Genomic DNA, 12191 nt, shown 5'->3' on the forward strand with positions numbered 1-12191 from the left:
TTTTTTGTCAAAAATTAATATTTTTCTGTAAAAAATTTAACTGTTTGTCTAAAATTTGAATTGCTTTCTTCAAAATTATATACATTTTTTTATTCCGTAATTTTAATGAAAAATTCATTCCCTTGGTTGAAAATTGAACTTCTTTGATAAAAACTAGTTTTTGTTTGTCTATTTGTATTGGAAATTTAACTATTTGGTAGAGAATTAAATTGCTTTGCAGAAAATTATATATTTAAAAAAAAATGAAAATCAATTTTGTAATCTTCTTGATTGAAAAATCATCGTTTGGTTGAAAATGTAATTATTTGTTTGAAATTCGTCTTTTTTATTAAAAAATTATATTTTTATTTGAAACTGTAATTATTTGTTTGAAAATTCGTTTTTTTGGTTAAACATAATCTATATAATAATTGAAATATTATTAGTATTTAACTTAAAAATTAAACAATTTGATAAAATTAGTTTTTATTGTTAAAAACGATTTTTTCTTAGTAAGCATTTAATTTCATGGTAGAAAAATCAAGCAATTTGTTGAAAATTCATGTTTTTGTTGAAAATATGTCTCTTTTAGTAAAAAATTCATTTTCTTGATTAAAAATAAAAAAATATGAAATATTATATTGTTTGCTAAAAACTTCATTTTTACTTAAAAAATTCAAATATCTTATTAAAAGCTGAACCACCTTTTTAAAAATTATATTTTTTCTTTTGCTGGAAATTCTTTATTTTGTTTAGAAATTGATCTTTTTTTTGAAAATTGAACTGCTTTTGATCAAAATTAGTATTGATTGTTAAGGAATAATTTTTTTGTAAGCATTTAATAAATTAGTTAACAATTCGTATTTTTTGGTTAAAATATCAAATATTTCATTTTTTGTTGAAAAACTTTCTTTTTTGATCAAACACTTTATGAAAAGTTGAACTGCCTTTTTGAAAATCAATTTTTCTGTTGAAAATTCCTAATTTTAGTGGAAAATTGATCTGTTCTATTGAAAATTAAACAATTTGGTGGAAAATTCATCTGTTTTGTAGGAAACTCAACTGTTTAGTCAAAAATTATTTTTTTTTTATTAAAAGATATTATTTTCTATTTAAAATTGAAATATTCGATTTGTTAATAATAATTGATCTTTCATAAATAAAATATATTATATACTCTTTAGCATATTAAAAAATTGTTTTAATTTCTTAAATCTTGTAAAATCCTGTGCAACATTTTGAATATTTAATCTCTTTAATTACTAAAAAAATGTTTAAATTCCATAAAATCTGTCTTTTAAATTCCTGATAATTCACTAAATTTTGTGAATCCTTAAAATACTTATAAAAGCTACAAAAATTATTTTGAAATTTGTAGCACTTTCTAAAATATCTTCAAAACTGTCAACTCTTTTGAAATTTTCAAAATTATGAAGAATTTTAAACATTTTCATTTTTGAAATGACGGATTCATCATTTTAGCTAATGAGAAAAGAAGTTTTGAAATATATTCAAAAGAAAAGTGAAAAATAATAATATAAGGAGCAATATGCCAACATAGGAGCATGAGTGTCAATTTCAGAATAGTAGTATAATATTTGCATCATTGAAAAAAGTGTGAAAAATAATTTTTTTTTTAATTCTATAAATTTTTACAGGTTGGGTTTTGGGTCAGAGGAAGAGTGAAAGACGATGGCTGCACAAATTATGACCGGAAATGTGCAAAAGGTCTGTACTCGTAAGCTGTAATCAGGAGGTGAGCGCACGGATGTCTTGCGTTATATTACCTGTCCTGCCAGCAGCATTGCCGGCTTTTTGCTGATCGCAAATCGCTTTGGGAAGTCTGTAAAACGTAATCCTTACGAAGATTTTACTTTTTTGAATTGAACTTTATGAGATATGATTTATTTGTCTTACAAAACAAATTCAATTGTCATGAGGAAATAATAACTTCTTCCTTTAACTTAGGAATCAAATTTCACAAACAAGCTTCAATATTTAGCAACGTCTTATTTTTATTTAAGACTTTTCTAGAAATTTCTTGTTTGAATTGTCACACAGTAATTCTTATGATATCAGTGTGAATATAAATAATATTTTAATTTTTCTAGAAGAAAACATTTCGTAAACTTTGTCTATATTCCAGAATTTTTTACAAAAAGAGTCCAATCTGGCTTTAGTGTCAGTTTTGGGACTAAAGAAATCCGGCAATTAAGATTGTTTTGTCTCTTTCCTGGTTTTCTGTATGATTTGTCACGCATGAGTTAACACTGCACATTTTCCCGCAGCTCTTCTCACCAATCTCTGCAGCGTGACATCAATTCTTGGAAACAATAAATCCAGAATCGCTAAATCTAGATTCGACTATAATTAGAGTAGGCGTTTACTCATGCGTGATAAAACAGAGAGAGAAACAGGAGACGAGGGTTGATAAAAAAATTATAAATTCAAAACGCCTTAGCACTGAAAAGTTTCCATTAGGGTCCCTTATAATGTGTTTTTTATAACGAGTCGAAGTAGAAGGAAAAAATGTTAATTGCAGATCTCTGGAAAAATCGTTAATAATTATTTTGCTTCTGAATTTGCATGTATATTATTCCTTAGTTCAACATTTTGCAGATTTTTCATTTGAGTTTATGTAACAGAAATTACATTTTTGAGCTTATAGATTTTTTTCACATTTAAGTTTTCATACAAAATGTAAGTTCTCTTATATAAACTCAAATAAAAAATCTGGAAAAATTGTGAGAATGAGGCATATTGCATGGATTAAGAAACTAAAATAACATTTATGATTCTTTTGAAAATCCAGGCAGCTAAAGTTTTAAAAATTATTTTATATTCATGTTACAAGGAACGCCAGAGAAATTTATATTTGAGCCAGCAAAAGGAATGAAACTCATCTACTGAAAAAATAAAGACAGGATACATTTGTTTATTTAATTTGTTTGAATAATTGACAATTCTCATTTAAAATCACGACGTCTGTGGCAGAAAATCATTCAACAGAGACTTATAGTTAATTCAGAAAAAGAAACTAAATTTATCTACTAAAAAACAGTTTAATGATGAATTTGTTTATTCAATTTGTTTAAACAATACACGAATGTCATGTAAAAATACAGGATCAATATCAGAAGATCACGTGAGAGAGATTTATATTTAACCCAGAAAAAGAAATAAAACTTATGTACTGAAACATAACCGAATGATACATTTGTTTATTTAATTGTTTAAATAATACACAATTTTTACGTAATATTACAGCATGAATAGCAGAAGATTATTTATGAGAGATTTATAGTTAATTCATAAAAAAGAAACGGAATTTATCTACTAAAAATTAGTCGAAGTATGAATTTGTTTATTAAATTTGTTTAAATAATACACAATTGTTATGTAAAACAACATTATCAATAGGAAAAGATCATTTAAGAGAGATTCATAGGTTATTCAGGGAAAGAAACGATAATTATTTACTGGAAAATAGTAAAATTATTAATTTGTTTATTAAATTTGTTTAAATAATAAAAATTGTTATGTTAAAAGACAGTATAAATCTCAAAACACAATTTGAGTTAATGAAAGACAGTTTCAGTTGATTTTAAAAAAGAAATAAAACTTATCTACTGAAAAGTGGCTGAAAGATGCGTTTGTTTATTAAATTAGTTTAAATAATACACAATTGTTATTTAAAAGCATAGTATCTACTGTAGAAGACTATCTGGGAAAGATTTATACTTAATTCATACAAAGAAATAAAAATAATTTACTAAAAGATAGCTGAACGATGCATTTGCTTGTTTAATTTTTATAAACAATTAATAATTCATGCTTAATTTTTTCAATTTTTATCAGGCACTCATTTTAGCGCTAACACGTCGAGTCAGAGAATTTGTGGTCAGATTAGAAAATTTTCACAAAATTGCAACCATGAAAAGTAAAAAGAATGCTAATTTGTTTGATAAATAAACAAATAGTTCCTGCATTTTTTTAGCTATCCAGAAAAATAAATTCCCCATTTTTTCAGATTGGTTAAAATGAGCGTTTATCTTCAGGATTTTGAAAGCAAAATGGGTTTTCCAAGTATTTTTAACTAATTTTTAATTGTTTAAACAATTATTATTAGTCTGAACAAAACTTTTTAAAAAGTTTATCTGGAAAAGTTATTATTTTTTGAAATGATTGATACAATTGATGAATGCCCAAAGTAAAATTTTCTCTTCAACTTATTCTGCACTTGTTTAAACAGTTTCTAATTTTGTTGTTGTACAACAATTAGTGAAAAGTTAGTATTTTCTGGAACTAATAACACAATAAAAAAATTTTAGGGGCAATATTTTTTTCTGTACGATACTTGGAAATTATTTAAAAAATTTATATATAATATTTGGTGTGAAAGACAGTTTGTAATAATTTTTTAGAGAGTTTAAAATTATTTAAAAAAATACTGGGAAACTTTTCGATTACTGAATCCATATAATTCATGTCAAAACTGTTAAAAAAAAAAATTTTAATCATCTAAGTTCCATAGAGTAACGTTAGTTAAAGATGTTCCAATATTATTTGATTTATTTTTGTGAATATTATTGTTAATATTATAAACAAATGTATCAATCAGGCATTTTTGTACAGAAAACTTTTTTTTTCGATGTATTTTTTTTTAAATTAAGAACTTTATAATAATTTTAGAAAAATTAATCATTTTTTTATTAATCTTATGATTTCTTAAAAACAAATTATAATCATATATATGTTGATGACAAGCACCAGGAACGTCAAATCGAAATTTCCATTTTTTATTCATATTTGTTTATTTATAACAAACATTGAACGCCTATTTCAAAAATCAGGCTCCACGACCCTCTTAGAAACCTTATTAGCGTTTAAAATTTTTTTTTGTCTCAATTAGTAAATATTTGTGGGTTGTACTTTATTTTAAACGAAACAAATAGTTTTTTCAAAGTGGAAAAACATTGGTTCCAGCATGTTTGCATAACTAAAAAAATAGCAAAATTATGGTACAGGTATTAAATTACTCGTAATTGAAAACCAAAGTGAGCATAGTTTTTTAAGAATTTCAAAAAATTACCCCTATTTAGGGGTTAGAAGCTTCCCCAAAAAATAACAAATACCACTAATTATAAAATCATTTTTTATTATATTTTAAAAATGAAATTAGGCTTACAATTTAAGTAAAATGACGTGTTTTCTTGATCGATAGGGGGTTTATGTGAAAAATGATTTTATAATTAGTGGTATTTTCTATTTTTTAATTTTGTTCTGGGTCTTCTTAACCCCTAAATAGGGTTCACTTTTTGAAATTTAAAAAAACGAAAAGCAATGCTTATTTTGATTTTCAATGTTGAGTAATTTGATACCTAAAGTAAAAATAAAAATTTAAATGAGATAAAAATTAATTTTAAAATCCTTTTTAACATTCAATAATCAAGTTAATGGTAATAATTTCTGAAAATAAAACCAAGAATCCAACGATCAAATTTGGACAACCACCATAAATTATTCACATTGTAATCTGAAAAAAAACTTTTCCCCTTTTTTCCCCTAAAAAAGAGAGGAATGGGGATTTGGTTGGTTGCCTTCTCATTTCTCTTCTTTATTTTGTCGTTGGATTCTTGGTTACTTTCGGGAATACTTTTTATATTTTCAAAACTGGACATTTTTTTAAAGATACTTCATAATTGAAAGAAACAAAAAGTTGACCTAAATTGTTGAATTTTTAAGCCAAGATGAATTTTCTGTACAAAAATTGAATTTTCCTTCAGAAAATATGTATTTTTAGCGATAAAAAAATAATTTTCCAAAAAACAGTTAAATTTTCACCAAACAGTTAAATCTTCATTAAAAAAAATATATTAACAAAGTAGTTTATCTTTTACCCACGCAGTTGTATTTTAAGTTTAAAAAGATAAATTTTCAACAAAATAGTTCAACTTTTAATTAAAGAGATGAATTTTCTTCTAAAAATATAAAGGTTTGACAAAAAATGATTTCTTAACAAAGTAGTTTTCACGAAAGTTGAATTTTTACCTGAAAAATATTTCAGTTCACTTTTCCACGCCAAAATATGAATTTCAAAAGTGTAAAATTCCTATGAAATAGTTACAATTTTGATGAAAAATTCACGTTATTGACTAAAAAGGACGACCATTTAACAACATTTTGAATTTTTATCCTAAAAGTTGCATTTAATACAAGAAAGATGAAATTTTTACTAAAACACATGAATTTTTAGATGAAAAAGGCAAATTTTCAAAAAAAGTTGAAGTTTTGCCTAAAAAAGGTTTCAGTTAACTTTTCAAGATCAAAGTATGAATTAATAACAAGTGCTATTAAATAGTAGAATTTTTAACTAAACATTGAAGTTTTTGACTAAAGACGATGACTTTTTAAACAAATTTCAAATTTTTTAACCAAACAGTTCAATTTCTGTATAAGAAAGATACAGTTTCTACTAAAATAGATACATTTTTTAAATAAAAATACAAAGTTTCAAACAAATAGTTTAATTTTTATATCAAAAAAGAGTTTAATTAAATTTTTCACCATGAAAGTATGAGTTTAAAAAATTTTAAATTAAAAAAAATATTATTGTTATTCAATAAGAAGTAAATTTTCAAAAGATATTTAAAATTTCAACAAAAGTGTTGGATTTTTAGCCAAAAAGCCTTACTATTCAACAAAATTGTTGAATTTTTAAATTAAAAAAAAAAAAAAAAAAAAAAAAACAGTTGACCTTTTATAAAAAAATATTTTAAATAACAAGTTAATTTTCTACCAAATACTTCAATTAAAAAAAGAAGCTGTATATTTTTCCCTGACCATTAATAATTAAAGACCGGAATCATAAACTTCTTATATTTTAAAGCTAGAATCTTTTATAAACGTAATAAAATAATTTTAAATGAAAATTGAAAAATTACAAGTTCATTCTGCTTCACAGTTATTAAAAGTTATAAAAAATCTCGGACTTTTGCGAGATTTTTTTTAGGATCCTGACTTTTCACTGAACAAGAAAATTCCCAGAATTTTTGAATTGTTGTTGGCTAGGTTTGTTTTTCACTCAACAGGTTTCTTTCGCGCGTAAAATTGAATTCATAATAAATTTCTGCACAATTAGTGTCAGTTATTGTTTCATTTACGAATTTCCAAAAACTACTTACATGAATGAAGGACCCCCCCCCCTTTTCGTAACAAATCGTAAAAAACTCTCTCAACCCCTCCCTCTCCCATGAGTGATTAACTAATTTAAGTACGGTCCCTAAACATGGAAGAATAGATTCAAAGATCCTACTTCTTACACTCTTACGGTTTCTTGTCTGAAAAACGGATTGCTCAAGTCGAGTTGCAGCACTGATAGGAAATCGTTACGGTCCACGGTGTTATTTGAATAGTTGAGACGAATTGTAATCGCACAAGATGAAGTGCCCCCAGCAATAAGAACAAATCCCGACAATAAAAAGTTGATGATATCGCAATTGTGCGAGAAAAGTGTGCGTCTGGATAAAATTTGTAGTGCCCTTGCTGGGCAAGGATATTCTCGTAGAGAGCCGTGAGGAGGAGAAATAGAAATCTGATCGCTGCCCTAGTTACGAGAACTAGATAATTACCGAATGATTCGAGATTGGGCGGCAAGCAGTGGGTGGAACCGTGGAACCGACTGCTGGACTCTGGGGCAGAGTTGCGCCATTAACAATGAAAGAACATTGAACAAGAGATAGAAATAGAAAGAAGCAAGTAGTGTCCAATCCAAGGTCCCTTGAGGGATAGCTGACAACTTCTTGGACCCCCGAGATATTTATCACTAGCGAGTGGCAAGTCACACTTGAGCTCAGATGTTCTATCTATCGCAATGAGGAAGGACAATGCTGTCTGATCTTGGAATTCGAATCGATACTGTCCTTTCCCTTTCCTTTCCTTCCTTCTATCTTGTTTGATCAGCCTGATCGAAATTTCAGGGCGGCGATCTTGCTTCATTCATATCGTGTCGTCAGACATGCTATTGATGATAGATTGGGTTTCATCATCCAAGTATGATGTCTCATTTTGACAAATGACACAGAAAAAACAAAAGAGATTTTTTGTTGCGGGTAATTTTCAAGTAGATAAAGTTGCATTTTTTCGCATTAAAATAACATTAAAACATCTTGCTTTATTCATAACTTGTCCTCAGACATTATATTGATGATAGATTGGGTTTCATCATCCAAGCATGATATTTCTTTTTGAAAATTCTCACAAAAAACAAAAGAGAATTTTTGTTGCGGATAATTTTCAAGTATATAAATTTGCATTTTTTCGCATTAAAATAACATCAAAACATCTTACTTTATTCACAACTTGTCGTCAGACATTATATTGATGATAGATTGGGTTTCATCATCCAAGTATGATGTCTCTTTTTGAAAAATCAAACAGAAAAGCAGAAGAGAATTTTTGTTGCGGGTAATTTTCAAGTAAATAAAGTTCTATTTTTTCCCATCGAAACAGGGCAGCGATCTTGCTTCATTCATACGCTATCTTCGGACATGTTATTGATGATAAATTGGATTTTATCATCCGAGTATGATGTCTATTTTTGAAAAATCACACAGAAAAAACAAAAGAGAATTTATGTTGCGGGTAATTTTCAAGTAGATAAAATTGTATTTTTTCGCATCGAAACAGGGCGACAATCTTGCTTCACTCATACCGTATTGTAAGACATGATATTGATGATAGATTGGGTGTCATCATCCAACTATGATGTCTCGTTTTGAAAAATCACACAGAAAAACGGAAGAAAAATTTTTTTGCGGGTAATTGTCAAGTAAACAAAGTTGAATTTTTTCGCATAGAAACAGGGCGGCGATCTTGATTCATTCAGACCGTATAGTCAGACATGATGTTGATGATAGAATGGGTTTCATTATCCAAGTATCAATTGCCCAAAATTCAACATAAAAATGTATATAAATTTCCGTAAATTTCAGTTAATTTATGGTAATTTTCCATGTAAATACGGTAACATAACATAAATTACCCGAAATTCAATTTTTAACATTTTTCTAAATTTCCGGAAATGTATGAAATTTTTCAGTATTTGTATGGTAATATGGCAGGCAATTTATAGTAACTTACCACAATTGCCCTAAATTCAATAAAAAATGTCCATACATTTTCGAAAATGTATGAAATTTGTTGGTAATTTATGATAATATTATAGGTAATTTATGGTAAATCGCTTAAAATTCAATTTTAAAATACTCATTAATTCCTCGAACTTTATAGGAATTTTCCGTAATTTATGGAAAATTTACAGGTAAATATGATAACTTACCATAAATAATTCAAAATTCAATTTAAAAATTGCTATGAATTTCCGGAAATTTTGGGCAATTCACGGCAATTTGAAAAATCACATATGGTAACTTTACATAAATTACCGCAAAATTATATTATCAGCAACCAAAATTTTCTTACACATTTTACGGTGAGTGGGATAATTATCGTAAAATGTGATCACATAGATGTACAAATAATTTTCGTCATTCACGAAATCACTGTTCATACCCTAGGGAATAAAAAGTTTTTTTGCTCATAAAAATCTTATTATTTAGATTTTATATCTTATTTAGATTTAGTCTTTTAGATTAAAAAATTCATCTGTTTTCGTAGAATTTTCATTTTTTTTTAATTCTTCTGTATCAGAAGAAATTTTATCGTTCTTAAATAAAAATGCAAATATTTGGTAGCGAATTAAAAAATTGTACTAAAAATAATCGTTTTTGGATGAAACATTTTTATTTTTGGATCGAATAATCAATCTTTTTTTCGAAATTTATTTCTTGTTTAAAAATTCATATTTGGATCGTAAAAAATCAACTGAAATATTTTTCAACAGCAAATTTAACTATTTTTTTTTAAATTGATCTTTTTGATTTAAAAACGCATCTGTTGTAGTAAAAATTTCATTTTTTCAAATGAAAATGCGACTTTTTGGTTGAAAATTCTTCTTCTTTGCTTAAGTGTTTAACTATTGTGGTTCAAAGAATTGCTTGAATCACTTTGTTAAGAAATAATTTTTTGTTTTTCATGACATATATTTTTGGTTGGAAATTGACCTCTTTGGTAGGAAGTTAATCTATTGGGTTGAAAACTGATCTTTTTAAATGGAAATTTAACTACTTAGGTGAAAGTTTAAATACATTTTTATTTTTTTATGTTGAAGGCTAATGTGTATTGATGAAAGCTTACCTGTTTAGCGGAATCCTTTTTTGGTTAAAAATTAATTTTTTAACTGAAAATTTAATCTTCTCATTTACTTCTTTCTTAATTGCTGAATATCGATTTCATTAGCTGATCATAAAAAGCTTCTAATTGAATTCCTAATTTATGAACATCTCAGAACATCAGCTAATAATCAGAAATAGCTTCTAATTGAATTTTTACTTGGTCAACATCCAATAACATCAGATAATCATAAAACACGTTTGAAAGAGGATACAATAATGGAAGAAGATAGACAATACCAATAAAACTAAGTTCCTCTAATTCAATTCTTACTTGGTGAACAAACAACAGCATCAGCTAATCAGAAACATCTTCTAATTGAATTTTTTAATTGGTTGAACATTTGATAACATCAGCTAATCAGAAAAAGCTTCTAATTGAATTTTTCATTGGTGATCATCTAATAACTTTAGCTAATCAGAAACAGCTTTTACTTGAATTATTAATAGGTGAACATCCCAAACATCAGCTAATAATCAGAAAAAGCTTCTAATTGAATTTCTAATTGGTGAACACCCATAACATCAGCTAATAATCAGAAACAGCTTCTAATTGAATTCTTAATTAATGAACATCCAAGAACATCAGCTAATCACAAATTGCGGTTAGAAGAGGATATAATAATGGAACAAGATAGGCAGTACCAATAAAAATATAATCCTCTCATTCAATTTTTACTTGGTAAACATACAAAAACATCAGCTAATATTTAGAAACAGCTTCAAATTAAATTCTTAATTGGTAAACATCAAAAACATCAGCTAATAATCGGAAACAGCTTTTAACAGATTTCTTAATTGGTGAAAATCCATTTGATCAGTTAATCTGAAAAAGCTTCTGATTGAATTCTTACTTGGTAAACATCTAATAACATCAGCTAATCAGAAATAAAGGTTAAAACAGGATACAATAATGGAACAAGATAGACAGTAACAATAAAACTAAGATCCTTTAATTAAATTCTTACTTGGTGAACAAACAAAATCATCAGCTAATACTCAGAAACAGCTTCAAATTGAATTATTACTTGGTGAACATACAATAAAATTAGCTAATCATAAAATGCATTTCATGAAATGCATTTGGAAGACAATACAATAATGGCAGAAGATAGACAGTACGAATAAAACTAAGATCCTCTGATTCAATTCTTACTTGGTAAACATCCAATAACATCAGCTAATCAGAAACAGCTTCTATTTGAATTTTGAATTGGTTGAAATCTTACAACATCAGCTAATCAGAAACAGCTTTTGATTGAATTTCTAATTTATCAACATCTATATTATCAGCTAATCAGAAAATGATTCTAATTGCATTCTTACTTGGTGAAAATTCAACAACATCAGCTAATCAGAAACAGCTTCGATTTGAATTCCTAATTGGTAAACATCAAAAAACATCAGCTAATCATAAAACACGTTTGAAAGAGGATACAATAATGGAACAAGATAGACAGGACCAATAAAACTAAAATCCGTTAATTGAATTCTCACTTGAGGAACATCCAATAACATCAGCTAATCATAAATACCAACTTTTGGCACTTCAAAAGGACATAAAGGTCAAAGTAGACCAAAATATGTCAGCTAAAAGTTTTCAAAATTATACGCTAAATATGGTGCGAAACCCTTCTTTGCAGACGAATGTCACCAGCTTTTATTAGGCTTTATGTTTTTATTTTAAAACTAAATCTTTCTCTCTTTGATGACACCCTTATAATTCTTAAATTTACAATAAAACAATCCCAACTATTTCTTTGTTGCATATGTTTAAATTCTTGAAAATTTTTTCACTTTTGAGACACCTGCTGACAGTGTGAAGCGGATAGAGTTAATGATAGTGCGTGGAATAAATTCTTCTAGCGAAGAAATCTCGAACGGCTTCGTCAGCTCGTAAACCATAAATGAGCCGTATTA

This window comes from Belonocnema kinseyi, chromosome 9 (genome assembly GCF_010883055.1).
Source record: "Belonocnema kinseyi isolate 2016_QV_RU_SX_M_011 chromosome 9, B_treatae_v1, whole genome shotgun sequence".
Classification (NCBI taxonomy): Eukaryota; Metazoa; Arthropoda; class Insecta; order Hymenoptera; family Cynipidae; genus Belonocnema; species Belonocnema kinseyi.